Consider the following 15,281-nt stretch of genomic DNA (forward strand, 5'->3'; position numbering starts at 1 on the left):
CCCATGAAGAAATATGTTAACTAAGTAAGAAAGAAGTGTGAGCAAGTAACTTCTAAAATATTTGAGAAATTACAGAAGCAGCTGACTGCCTGGACAGTCACCCAAATTTCCTCTGTAACACTAGGGCAACTCTCTTCAACCAACAGGTCTAGCATATCCAACAGACTTTTCTGTGAAGCAGGATATTCTGGAGGGCTGTCCCTCCTTGTCTTGACAGTGTTTGGCCATCACTTTCTTTTGTGTCCTGCTTGTACCCAATTAGGACAGCATACTGTTAGCAGTTGAGGAAAAGACATTTTCTTGCCCAGTGGCTTACTTTTGTCACAAGGAAAGTAAAGTCCATGTGAAGTTTCTTTGATGCCCATTATCTTTCCTGAAGTAGAATAATGCTGCCAGGAGCAGACATGTCTCATTGTCCTAAAAAAGAGACTATGTTATTAAAATATCTTAAATGCCATAATCTGTAGATCTCTGAATTGTTTGAAGGTGACATATCTATCTAAAATTACCTTTGTTTGACCTTGAAAATATACCTAATGTGACTACAAGTTTGATTATAAAAGGTGACTAATTACTAACCTGCAATTCCTTATTATCCTAATCAGTTGGTAATAATGACTTTCAAGGGATAGAAATTTGCATTACATTGTTACATAAGCTCTATAGGTACAATACCTTGAACAAGATTAGTAACATATTACTCTATGTTTCAATAAAATTAATTTCAAATTTATAACAATATACAAATTTATATACAATAAACAAAAGTCCAAACAAATGTAAAACATTTAAAACTAGCAGTTTCTTTCTAATAATACATTAAGTAATCAACCTTTTCATTTTTCAGTGTAGATTCAATAGTCTACCTTTTATTCTATCATATCTATATCCCTGTTTCTTCTCAAAACAAAATGCTTGAATCCAATTTCCTTTGTAAGGTTTTATTGCTGACCATTGCCAATAACTTGTAACCAAATTCCTTAAACAATTACAAATATCCATATTCCATTTAATGATCAAAAACCACCTACCTCACCTCTTGGGAATGTGGGGGTGGTATTCTTAAATTTACTTCCTGCTGTCTGGGGATAATGGACTCTTTAGAGGATCCTGAAAAAAAAATTGGGTTAATTGTCAAGCCTTGAGAAAGTGAGCTGCATCATTTTTGCCCAGTCTATGTATAGTGGGAAAGTTCAGGGGTTGCCTAAAGTCCTGTTTTGAGTAGTCTGTTAAGCTGGATGATCTCAGCTAGTCACCTCAAAATTATTCTGAGCAGTTTGTACTCAAAAACTGATCTTTAAGTGATGCTATCAGCTGAATGGCATCATAGGAACCAGGTGAAGTTGCTGTTGTGGGGCCCCATCTTCTTTCTGGAGACTTTAGATATTACTGTGGGACAATTTATTATTCACTGTGGAAAACTTAAACATTATTCATATCAAAATGGAAAGTTTGAATTTCAATATACAGATATTCAAAGAAAGGTATCATAAAGACAAAATTAGGTTTAGGGGGATGTAGAACTTTTGAAATCAGAATTTTAATAACTTTAGATTTTTATTTTCCTTCTTTCCCATACAAGGAGGTTTTCCTGATATATTCCAGAAAATGAGTTTTTCTTTTAACAACATGCATGGATTTAGAGAAGGAGAGAGTCAACTCCAACTCCAAAGCCAGCTTTGATTTTTAAATCAGGACTACCATTATATTGAGAAGTAAAGAGAAATGTATATTTAGGTCATGAGATTTTTATCATGCAGAGAATAATGATATTATAAGTCAGATTTTTCTTGGTTTAGTGATTCATTCTGGAAAAGTTATCTTTTCTTCTTTGGGCATCTAGATGTACAAAGTCTCTTGACTTCTCAAAGATGAGTATTTTCTATTTTACTGCAAATATAAGAATAGAAATATGCCCCAACCCTTGCAATGTTTCCTTACACCTTATAGGATTGTCAACTCTGTGGATGAGCTGTCATTTGTCATTTATTATCAAGAGGTTTCTCCTTTTCAAACCTAATCTTGATTAATTTTGATAGTGTTCATAACTTTTCTTCTTCTGTGGAAGCAAGAGCAACACCCCTTCTCCAACAAAGCATGTCTAGTTTCCATTCTAAGTTCAACATGTCTTTCAAGTACACCAGCTGATTTAATTCAGAAGACTTTTCTATTGTTCAAGGTCTCTCTATGGTTGTTGTTCATTCTCATTAACATGAAGAAAATTCAAGGTTAATAAAATATTATGAAATCGATTTGGGGGGGTATTTATCCACATTTGCTGTTTATTTAACATATCCTTTAGAGTTCAATTTGACTTTTCTATAACTGCCTGTTTTGTAGGATTGTGTGGTATACCTGTAATATGCTTTATATTATAATAAGCAAAAAACTGAGAGTTCACCAGTTGTTCTATGTTTTTGTATACACTGAATGGTCAGTGACTGTTTCTTTATAATACCTTATAGTATCCTTCTCAGAAATATGATTTGGATTGTGGTCAGTTTCTGAGACTGCAAGAATGTTAACCTGAGTATTTCATTGTTGTTACAGATCACAACACCATAGATTCACTGCTCTATTAACCACATGTGGTCTCAGCCTTCCTCTGTGTCTTCTGCCCTTATGTGTTAAGCCCACCTCTTGCTTTGTTTTACCTGAGATAGGGTTCCAACTCATATGAATTGAACATCTGCCTCCAGATGAGGTCAATTTGGATGCCAAGATTCTGGAGTAATAATAGTCACATCTGTACCTGTGTCTAACAATACTTCAATTAAATGTCATATATTTGTATTCCCAGCTTTAACTTTTTTTTTAACTGCCAAAATATACATTTTCTATTTTCTACTGGAATTTTTATTCATATTCCATGGTTATTCCATCATCCAGAGCAGTATGACTTTTTACAACAGCCATTGGATTTTCTAATTTTTCTAGGGAGGCATGTTCTACACAGTGACTGGGAATGGGAATGACTGCACCATATTTGACCTGGGGTCTGCAGGAAGCCCTGCAAAGAGTTTTCCAATGGTAATGGGTTGTCTTGTTTGCCTCTTATTATTCTATTCTAAGTGCTCCAATGTCAGCCTTTGTCACATCTTGTGCATAATCAGAAGGTTGGGGCCTTATATTTGGGTCATTCCCAAAATAAGCATTATTTCTAGGAATGCCCTCTCTTTAATCCCTTCTCAAATGTCCTATTCTACCACAATTAAAACATTCAGTATTTTGACATCTCTTCACACCTTTAGAAATCACTTCTCCTACTCAAGTCTCAGTGTTATAGTCAAAGAAATCAATGTTGGCTGTGTAAAGCATCCATTGATCCACTGGTGCCTGTCTGATCTTTAAGGGTACAATTATCTTTTCCATTCTAAATTAGCATCTTCAAAAGTCAGAGATTAAATGAGTACATATCTACCTTCTTAATCTGCTACCCCTATTTGTACAGCTAAAGAGTTTCCTTGGGGCTTGTATAACCTTAATATATGATTCAATTCGTTTTTTTTTTTTTTTTTTTTTTTTTTTTTTTTTTTTTTTTTTTTTTTTGGTACTTTAATCTTGTCCCAAATTTTTAAGGCTGCTGTATGGCATAGGGACAAGATGTGTTCATTGTTTATAGCTTGACTATGCAAATCAACATAATGATCCTCAACAAGAATTTGACCTTGGGAGGCCTCAAAACCTGACTCTACCTTGATGTTCAAGGGCCTTAGTCCTCTTTCCAAAAACTCTTCTAGTGAAGCTGTGGAAATGGTCTAGTACAGCTGAGAATATTAAAGCCAATCATGTGGCATAACCTTATTTCTTGAAGTCCATGTCTTTACTAACTATCTCGCATATGGTGAATACATGCCATAAGAAACTGATGTTTCCTTAGTATTTTTTAAGTCTTTCATATTTATAGGCTCCCATTAACATTCTGCATATCCTTTGGGGCATTTACTATTTGCTGGCTTTTCAGAAATAGTAACAGGTTAAGTCTCTAAAGTTCTTGTTAAGTCATATCTCACTCTGAGAGGTACAAGCAATATTAAATCTTTACTATTGTCTTGTATCTATCTCCTCTCCTTGTTTATTAGTTCTGACAAGTTTTTCAATGGTTTGAAATCTATATATCACTGTCTTTTGTAGAGTCTGAATTTCTTTTATTTTATTTTATTTTATTTTATTTTTTGGTTTTTCGAGACAGGGTTTCCCTGTAGTTTCTAGAGTCTGTCCTGTAACTAGCTCTTGTAGACCAGGCTGGCCTCGAACTCAGATATCTGCCTGCCTCTGCCTTCTGAATGCTGGGATTAAAGGCGTGTGCCACCACTGCCCGGCGAGTCTGAATTTCTTGACCTATGAATATTTCTAATGATTTCATCAAATCAATTAATCTCTGGTTCTCATCATATACATATGATTTCAAGTCTTTAAGTTTTTCCATTAATATTTTATCATCCTTAGAGATTATTTGGATGGCATGTAGAATGCCTTCTGGGAGGGATGTTCTATTTGCTAGCTTGTCATAACTTTTCAACAGATTTTTATTGTCAATTTCAGCAGTATGAATCCTTTCAGATAATCTTTCAGTACCATTCTGTAAGGTTTCATAACCCAATGATATGGAGTGAATTTTGTCTGTCAAATTATGGTTATCATCTTCAATGGTATGAATCCTTTCAACCAACTTCTCATTACTAGTCTGTAAAGTCTGTATCATTTTTAATAGCCTCTCATTCTTGACTCTATTATCAAACCATTTCTTTAAGAATATAATATAAAGTATCAAACTAACAGCAGCTATGGCTAAGAATGTATATGTCCCAGGTAAGTCTTACACTTTATCTAAAATTTCCTCCATGGTAGAAACAAAAAAGTTTTTAAGTTCCTGGATGGTGATATTATCTGCAATTATCAGATGACTTACCTCCACTAAAATCCTGGTTCAGATGAGAATTTTTAAAGTGTAATAATGTTGTAGGACAGCAGATGTGGCAGTTATTTTACTAAAGTAGTCCAGAGATGTGGGAGACCTGGTATTTCTTGTTCAAATGTCACTAACCTGTGGATTTTCTAAGCAGAACTCAAAACATAACTGAATAAATGGATTTTTTGTTAAAAACAATACTGGTCAGGGCAGCCATGCAGTGGGTGCACACAGGCTGTGTGAGTCATGGGAAGGCATGAACATAAGAACAGGCAGGAGAGGAAGTTAAACCAGGGCAGATAAGAGTTGGGAGTGCAATAATGAAGAGGAAAAATGGTTGTGGATATATTAGTGGTACAGAGAATGTCAAAATATTAGTTCAAAAGAAAAAAGACTGTGGATGCATTGGTGGTGCAGAACTTACCTAGCAGAAGTCCCAAGTTACAGTCATTGGTACTACCAAAACAAAAAACAGAAATAACTAATAACCATATTAATTAAGGAGGTGACAGATTGGATAGATAACTCAGCCACCGAGCTTTTACTACTCTTCTACAGGGTTTAAATTTGGATCCCAGAACCCATGAAAAGCAGATGACAACTGCCTACAACACCAGGCCCAGGTCCACTCCCATCCTCACGTATACCTGCTTACATCAAAAAACCACATACACACATAATCCACAATAATGAAAACAAATGACAAATAATTTTTAAAAGATTAAATTCTACATGACAACCTCTTATTTAGTCTTACATGTGTTCTCCTTTCTTTTTGCTCCCAAACTGAGCTCATGTCTTCTGTCAACATTGCTCCACCTCTATTTCAAATCCTTGTACTCATATTCCCTTTAATGGATTGAGATTTAGTTTAGTAAGGAAATTTCAAAAACAGAACTATCTTGCTAGCACTTTTCCTTTTTAGTTTTGAAAACAAGCTTTTATTTTTAGAGAATTCTTTACAAAACAGCGAGAATAACTATAAGTATCAGTATGAACAAAAATATAAAAAGGAATAAATGTTTCAGTAGATTTCCTATCTATCCATCCTTGGAACTGTGGTCCTCACAACAAGCATAACCTCTTATTTCCTACTTAATGCATTGTATCAACTCTGAAGCAGATAAGATGCAATAATATACTCATGCTTTAATTGTTCCTATTTATTAATTGATATTTGATTATATATCCCTAGGATAATATTTTCACAGTCTAAATATTTATAAACTTTACTTCTTGGATGCCTGAAAATTTCATTACTGTATAATACTCCTTTGTGTTCTGTTTAATACTTTAGTCCTTATAGTAGTTTGATAGAGAATGGTCCTCATAGGTTTATACATTTTAATGTTTATTCTTCAGCTGGTGGAACTATTTGTGAAGGACTTGGAAGTGTGGCCTTGTTAGAGAAGGTATGTCACTGTGGGTAGACTTTGATGTTTTAAAAGACTCTCACCATTCCCAATTAGCTCTCTTTTTATCTCTCCTTTTTATTCTAGGTTTGCATCCTCTCTCTCTCTCTCTCTCTCTCTCTCTCTCTCTCTCTCTCTCTCTCTCTCTCTCTCTCTCTCTCTCTCTCCTGTTTGTGAATCAGGATATGCTCTCTCAGGTACTGCTATGGCATCTTGTTTACCTGTCTGCTAACACATTCACCATTATGATGGCCATGAACTCTAACCCTCCTAGACTGTAACCCCAATACAATTGATTTTATATATTTCTTTGGTCATGTTATGTTATCACAACAATAGAAAAACACTGAAGATAGTTCTAAAATTCTATTTTATGTGATGTAATATGTCTTTTGATTCCATTATTTGTTAGCATTTCTATACTGAGTAGTTTTCATCACTCTTTTTCATTATGTTGGTGTTTGCTTTATTTTGTTTTTATCTTCTAAGGTTTTCATTCTAAATATAAGATTTCTTCAAGGTTAGTTAATTTGACAAGTTCACTTGAGAAGTTACCTCCTGCTTATAACTGTTATCTTTGAACTGTTGAACTATTTTGTCTCTCTGATCAACAAAATCTCTGAAAATATCTTAGTATCCAGGTATTTTAATGGTGCTCTACTTTGCAATTGGCATTATTTTTTCAGGATATCTATAGCAAGAAGATATATAGGAAAAACATGAGTGCACAGAACGTAGATATGGAGAGGCACTGATACTTTCTGAATGACTTGGATGACAAAAAATACACAAGCTGCTTTGGCTATCTTTTTATTCAAGATGAAGCTAAGTTCACAGAGTAAGTGATCTGTCCTTACTCATAGACTAATTAATAGTAAATAAAGAATAAATAGTAAATAGTCTAAAGAAAATAAAGACAATGACTCTTAACTTCTATTCTTAGTACTACAGTGTGCTTCAAACTAAACAGTTTTAAAATGTATAACATATTAAAAATTAAATGAAAGTATCATGATTTAAGGAAAGTCATTATTAATGTGTTCCATATATAGTGCTCAGAACTGAAATGCAGCAAATTTACACAAGTTTCCCACTTATTAAATGGAACTAGATACTTCTTAAATATACATAATGCATTTGAAAGTCAATGTACACACTATTGATGAGCACATAAGAAGTGGAGACAATATTACAAAGAACAGTTGGCTACAATCCAATGCAAGATTTCAAACTGATATCATTGGGTTCATCTTGTTTCAGCAATTCATAGGTGCCTGCTTCAAAAATTCCCACACTGCTCTGATTCTCATTTCTTCCTGAATTAGATAACCTTTACTCAGTATCCCATATTATTTTTAATAAAAAATTCCATTTTGTTTATCTCTAACCTGTTTTTTGACCCTGAGTTTATAGGCAGGACTGAGCTATGACTGCAATTGAGAGCTGTGGGAGGCTGAAAAGTTGGATCATTTTTATTGAAGCATTCAGAAGATTAACCACATGACCCATGATTTATAACATCAGTTATAAGCTGAGAAACTTCACACAACTGGACAGATTTCACAAATAGCCCTCCACATCAGAACTCACAAAAGCTGTCTTTTTCTACGAATCATTTTTATTAGCATTATTATTGTTAATGGACAAATAAAAAGAAAAATTACACTGAGATTAACTTGCCAGATTCTAACACTAAACTTTTTATATCATATAGAATAAACGTGCATTATAAAACAGATCTGTCACCAAAAAAGAAGCAGGGTACTCAGTCAATAAATAAATAAGCAGGTCATTTTCCAAAGAGGAATGCAGAATGGGAATAAAATGAAAATGACCTTGTGGGATGCAAGAAGGCTTTTCAGAAGTAGGATGTATTTCAGAAGAAACAAAGTGCCAAGAGGTCTACTTAGGATATAAATAAGTTGTTTATTACTATAAATATAATCCACAATGACAATACTTAACTCAATTAGCTTCCCATAAACTAATTATTTACATCATATTAATAGAGAGAAAAGAACATACTTTCTGTACATTAATTTAAGTGATCCTCTTTTCTCATCTCAGTTTACAATGACAGAAAACACTTAATAAAGCCAAAATCACTTTATGTCTATTCTATATTCATGTTTGTCACTACAGTAAAAGATCCTGACAAAACACAACTTACAAGGAAAAGAGGACTGTTAACACTTCCAGGTTACAGCTCATCACTGTGGAGAAGTCACACCAGCAAAATCTAGAAACAATGGTTTTATCACATCAACAATTAATGACAGAGAGAAATACATGCATGCCTGCTTTCTTGTGCCCAGCTTTATTCCTCCACTCTTACAGTATTCTAGACCTGCTCCGCCTAAAGAATGATGCCACACAGAGAGGTCTGGGTCTTCCTTAACAATTAACTAAAACCATCACCCACAGACATGCCTAACCTAATGCCCATAATTCTTCATTAAGACTCTTTCCAGGAGAGCCTAAGTTATGTCAAGTTGAAGCTAACCATTACAGTATTGGTACATAAAATATAAACTAAAATAAAGTTATTTCTATTTTCTTTAAACTGCTAAACAATCTAACAACATAATATGTATAAGAAAAAACAGAACATCAATTGATGTATTTATTAATAATATATATTATTCCAATATAATAGAACTGGTTTATAAGTCAACTGCAACAAAAAAATTACTGACTTAATTATTTTTTGCCCAGTTATCTTCCTTCACAGCCCTACCATTAATCCACATTATTTAACTCAGAAATTGTATTCTTTGTGTTCCTTTTAAGACAAAGCAATAACACTGCCACTGACTGTGTTCAAGGAGATTGACACACATTAGAGAGCAAAGGTTTCTGCTTAATACCAATGAAGAGGATAAAGGAGGGCTTTGAGTATCAGGCATGTGCCCATTATTTTTCTCCTGATGCATTGAATGACTTACATGCAGGCACAGGAGCCTGCTTCCCCACTGCTGAATTCTGGAAGCTGCTCTGTGAGCGGTGGTATACAACCAATCTACTTTCCATGTAGTACTATCTCAGCCATGCACAAAATGAAAAATCCAGAGAAGAGAGCTTAGGTGCATTATGCTAACAAGATCCAAGTAAGACACAGGATCTTTCTGTTTCATCAGTAGTAGAGATGACTCAGTGAAAACTACTGAAATAAATGTGCAGAAAGCCCATGGCAGGTGAGAGCAGCTGGGAAACCAAGTCTGACTGACTATGATGGAATCCTCATATTCTGCCACCCCATCTCACAAGCAGTTATTTGGTGTGGGAAGTCCTTTTGTCTATGTATTGCTTTTATTCACTAATAAATAAATCTATTTCGGTCAGTGGCTTAGCAGAATAGGGCAAGGTGGGAGTTCCAAGTAGATAGAGGAGGAGAGAGTAGGCAGAGTTTGCGAGAAGCTATGTAGCCACCCACAGGAGACAGATGCACTGAAACCTTGCCAGTAAGTCACAGCCATGTGGCAATATAAAGATTAGTAGAAATTAGTTAATTTAAGATATAAGAGTAAGCCAGGAATATGCTTAAGCTATTGACCAAGCAGTATTGCAAATAATATAGCTTCTGAGTGATTATTTTGGTTCTGGGCAGCCAGGAACAAGGAAGCAGCCTCTGTCAAAAGTTAATCATCGTCTCTACCTTCCCATCAGCAAAGACTCAGAAAGGCTGGAGCTGATCTTGAATGCTGAATGAAGTAATTATATCAAAGAACTTAGTATTCACTTCAGAGAAACAAAACCTTTAATAACTATATTAATTATGGATGTTATTGAGACAGATGAAAATTTAATAAAGATAAGGGATGAAAGATCCCTGCTCATGTCAAACCTGGAGGTTCAAGGCCCAGAGTTACACTTGCAGCTTTCAGAAAGAAGTGAACTTTCTATTTGTACACATTTGCCTTGAGAGCCACCAGGCAAGTGATAGCTACCCATGATAAAAGAGAGTGGGGGTGATCTAAAGTTCTTTATGTCACCTCAGCTGGGAACATCAATGACCTTGTCTTAGGTAGTGTTTCTATTGCTGGAAGAGACACCATGACCACAGCAATTCTTGTAAAGGAAAAACAGTTGGGAAGGCTTATGTTTTCAGAGGTTCAGTTATTATCATCATGGTGCAACATGGTGGTATACAGGCAGACATAGTGATGGAGAAGGAGCTGAGAGTCATACATCTTGACCCACAGGCAAGAGGAAATAATAAGAGACACTGGGCTTGGCCTAAGCATATAGGGGACCTAAAAGCCCACCCCCACAGTGGCATGCCTCTTCCAACAAGGTCACACATACTAAATAGCACTACTCCCTGTGAGTTTATGGGGCCAATTATATTCAAATTACCACGGACCTTATATAAAGAAATACCATCAAATGCGTGTGTCTTATTTTAGAAATTTGCATTGTATTTTCTGGATTTGTTTGGGTTGGTTGGTTATATTCAGCCAATTGGACACTCTCATTGGAGAGTGTCAGGACTAACCCATTTTTCCTGAATCAAATCCACATCCCTGCTATAAAAGCAAAACTTGATGTAGATGATTCGTTTAAGCAGAACCCCACTTTCCTTAGAAACACTTTGTTGGTTTATTGCTAGAAGCTTCTATTTGACATCTCAATTATTCAAAGACAGAACAGTCTTTCTATCTCATTCAGTCCCACCAGTGTCAGACATACACACATCCAGAAAAATTTACTAAAAGATAGAAGGGTCCCTGCACCTCATTCAATTCCACCAGTGACAGATATCCATACAGTTAGGAGAATCTTTAATTCTCAAATAAGAAAAACTATGCATTCAACTGGATTAGAAGAACAAGATGAAATTAAAAGAATGTCATGTGAAACCTCTAGAATAAGAATTCTTATAAAACTTCTTCAAGTCCACAGCAAAAGGGGAAAAGAACCAAGGTAAATACTTAGCCCAGCTACTCAGAGGAGGGAGGTAAGTTAATATGAAGATATGAACCTTAGCTGCACAAAGCTTTCTTTGGCAAGCTCTCATAAAAATCCTTAATGTAAAGAGAAAGGGACATTACCAAAGGCAGGAAAGGGCAGTAATCATACATCTGACTAAAAATACATAATGTTTTGTTTGTGAGAGGTGGAGGAAAACCCCCTACCAAGTTGCTCCATGACAATCTAATACAATTGCAGAAGAACTGAGGATTATCCTGTGACCTTTTTTGACTAGATTCTTGGTTATTCACCAGGATTTCCAGTGCTGCTTATTAAAAAGAATGGCTACAATTTAAGAAGTTTGTAAAATTTCACAAAAATGTCTGACAAGCATGACAACTATTCCTGCTCAGGAACTGCCTTCTCATGTTATACTAGACACTCAAACATTGACTGTCTCAGCCAAGTGTCTTATAGATTATGGGATATTTGGCCATAGATCCATCCATGGTCCCTGGTCATGGCTACTCATTATGGAAGTGGATGTTGGATAACTTCAGCAGATGACATTTCTCAGGAGGGCATCTTCTCTGACTTCTAGAAAGATCAGTCAATGAGAAGTGTACCAGTACATTGTTATCAGGTTAGCAGGAAATGAAAAGGCACCACCACCACATCAATGTGTCTCCTCCACTCTCCAGTATCCTTACCGTAGCTCTTCTGTCAGGATTACCTTCAAAACTTTGATTTTGTCTTTTCTATGCCTTTCACCACTAGCAAACAATCCTTCCTCTGTGGTAGTAGAGTAATGATATTAACAGAGAAAGGATGAGAAAATGTTGATTGAAATAAATGGAACTTTTGATGAATTGAGCTGAATGAAGTACACTGGAGTTTTAAGTTAGAATTTACACACAAATTATTTGTAGTCATCATGAGAACTTATAAAATAAATGATGCTCTCTCCTTTCTTATCTGGGAAAGAAAAAGAGAATGTAAGACCCTTCTGCTATCCAGTCAAGTTGAGACAACAGGAATGAAATGGATTTAAGGGCTGCATGCCTGGCTTAACCAGTGGGTGTTGAATTGATTCTCTTTTAGCCTCACTTACACCAAAGACACTAAGAAGAAAAACTGCCTAAGCAATGGCACCTCTAAATTGTCACCCTACATCACAGAAGTGGCAAAGAACTCTGGTACTACTAGATTGAAGACTAAGCAACTGGTGAAACATTGTGTAGCTTTAAATAGAGCCCACAGAAAAGTGATAGATATGGATGGGTATTCTGGATCTCTCTCTCCTGGTAATTTCATTCAGGTGGGAACCATATATTATACATCCCTTCCCCTACATAATTCCAGGATAAATTTGGGAAATAAGAAGTTACATCAGACGTGTCAAGTACAAATGGGCCAAGTCTTGGAGCATTAAAAGGGACAAAACAGAGACCCAGATAGAATGAGCTAAGTTACAGTTTCTCTATCATAGTTTTTCAGTGTGAGAAGTTCAGCATGAAGGTCTTAACAGATCTGCTATCTATAAACATTCACTTCCTGGCAGATGTTTGTCAACCTCCCTACTGTGTACTCGTGGGGGCAGAGGCACTGATGGGTCTCCTATATACAAAAAGCACAAAATTCATTCAGGATGGCTTAACTCTCACAACCTAAACAATCCTAAAAATTCCACTTTCTAATACTTCTTCCTGGATATTAGAATGTCATCACTAGGAAAAGTACATAATGCTCAGTCTAGTACAAATAGTAACCATGTTCTGAAGACTGACTTTGAAACTCCAGAGAAGGCACAGACATTCCCAGTGGGATACACCTTTTTAGCATTTTAATCTCTTCCAGAATTTTTTTCCAACCATTAACCAAGTTGACGAATAACAGCCCCAGACTTCCATGAGATGTTTCCCTCTGCACTCACAAAGGTGTTGACTGCCCAAAAGCCACAGCTACTCATGGACCAGAGCCTCTTTGACTGTCCCCTTCACACAGCTCATCTGTCAAACACCTTTAAGTTCCCACTTATCCACATTTATCAGTGGCTTTAGGAGAAGGGTTACAAACTTCCCCCTGTCTCTCTGAGATCCTCCCATCATTGTGCAATTAATCATGCATTGCAACAATTGCTGGTGATTCTGGGTTATAAACTTGTCCTGACTGATGCAGTAGGTCTGTAACAGTAGACACTGCAGTCGGCATGCATACATGGCAGATGGATCAGCAGTAACATTTGGTGTCAAGCCTAACAACCTGAGCGCAGTACCCTCGAGGCAGAAACTGGAAGAACAGAACCAACTTCTGCAAGTCACTCTGTGACTCCACACCAGTGCAGAGTTTCTCTCTCACACACACACACACACATACATGTATGTATGTGTGTGTACAGACTCACACATAAACATATACTCAATAAACAAATGTAATAAAATCAATAGTAAATCAATAGTTTTAAGTAGTAGTAATTTTTTATATTAGGAATTCATCAATGAACAACACAAATAACTGGCCTTACACTTTTGCCTCAGGATTAACATAATAAATAAGTTAACTTTGCAGTAAAAACTGCAGTGAATAAAATATTGCAGAGAACAGAATAATGATAGCTGGATTGGGAGCACCGAGGACAGAATGCAAAACAACGCCATGATTTCAGTATCATTTTATTTCCTTCTAGAAACAAAACTGCCACAAGATAGGAGGACTAAAGGCCAAAGACACACAGCCACATCCCTAAAGTTAATGATGATACATTATCTTCTTGGGAAATGTCAGGAAAGTGTGTCTTTGTCACATGTTCTTACTACAAAGATGAGAATTATATGAGGTGACATACAATTGAATTATTTCAATAGCCCAACCTAATCAGCCATTGACACATATATTATTCAAAACATTGTACTGCACACATGACACACAATTTTAACTATCAACTTAAAAATAAATTAGATAAAAATAAAATTGCACCATTTATTTAACCAAGAGGAATATCAATTAAAATAAATGTTTTACTACCAATTCTGCTCATACAGGATTCTATTAGGGAAGATTGGTAGTTGATAAATAGACAGTTGATAGAAAAAAGATAATAGATAGATGACAGATAGGTAGATAAATAAATAGATAAATAATAAAGTCTGGAATGTTCAAGAGAATATTCTTGAACATTACTCCAGGCCCCATCTGCCATTTCTCTTCAAACCTTGCTGCACCTCAGAAAGCTCACAAAATGATAACCCTCCCACACAGATGCTTTGAACTAGAGGTATTTAAATTGTTCCCCAGAAAGGAGACATGTGGTATGGTTTTCCAGTCTTCCTTTCTCATCTCCTCTCTGGGGGTTGGAAAATCATTCGAGAGCCCCTTTATTCTTTAAAACTGAACTTTTTCTAATTTGGTTTGATTTGGTCTGATTTGGATTGCTGCACTGGCAGAGAGGCTTATTGTGGTACAGAAACTTTTCATATACTGATAGATTAGATGATAGATAGATAGATAGATAGATAGATAGATAGATAGATAGATAGATAGATAGATAGATAGATAGATAGATAGATAGATAGATAGATGATAGATAGCATTGATATACATACACTGTGTGTGTGTGTGTGTGTGTGTGTGTGTGTGTGTGTGTGTGTGTAATCAACCTAGTGAATCATCTTTGTCTGTCTAGTGCTGGAGTTTGTTTTCCAGATACTAGAGCCTAGCCAAGGTGCATTACTGAAGGGCCACAAGGGTAAGGTTTCTTATAGGAGTCTATTTAGTCTGATAACGTTGGAATTAGTTGGACATCTCCGCTGTTTTCTTGATGACAGTGCATGAATCCTGGCAATTTGCTAGTTTTTTGCCATGCTGTTGGCAGATGACTTAGGCTTTAGGATGTGACAATCTTTAAAGAGCCTAAGTCAGACACACTAAGGACAGAGCTCCAAAGAAGAGATCAAGTCTTTGTGAGCATCTCCTCCCCTTTGGGCAGAAAAAACTTTAAGGACAAGTTTAAATCAGGGATCTTCCAGCAGTTACAATCCCCAGAATTT

Source organism: Arvicola amphibius, chromosome 3 (genome assembly GCF_903992535.2).
Source record: "Arvicola amphibius chromosome 3, mArvAmp1.2, whole genome shotgun sequence".
Lineage (NCBI taxonomy): Eukaryota > Metazoa > Chordata > Mammalia > Rodentia > Cricetidae > Arvicola > Arvicola amphibius.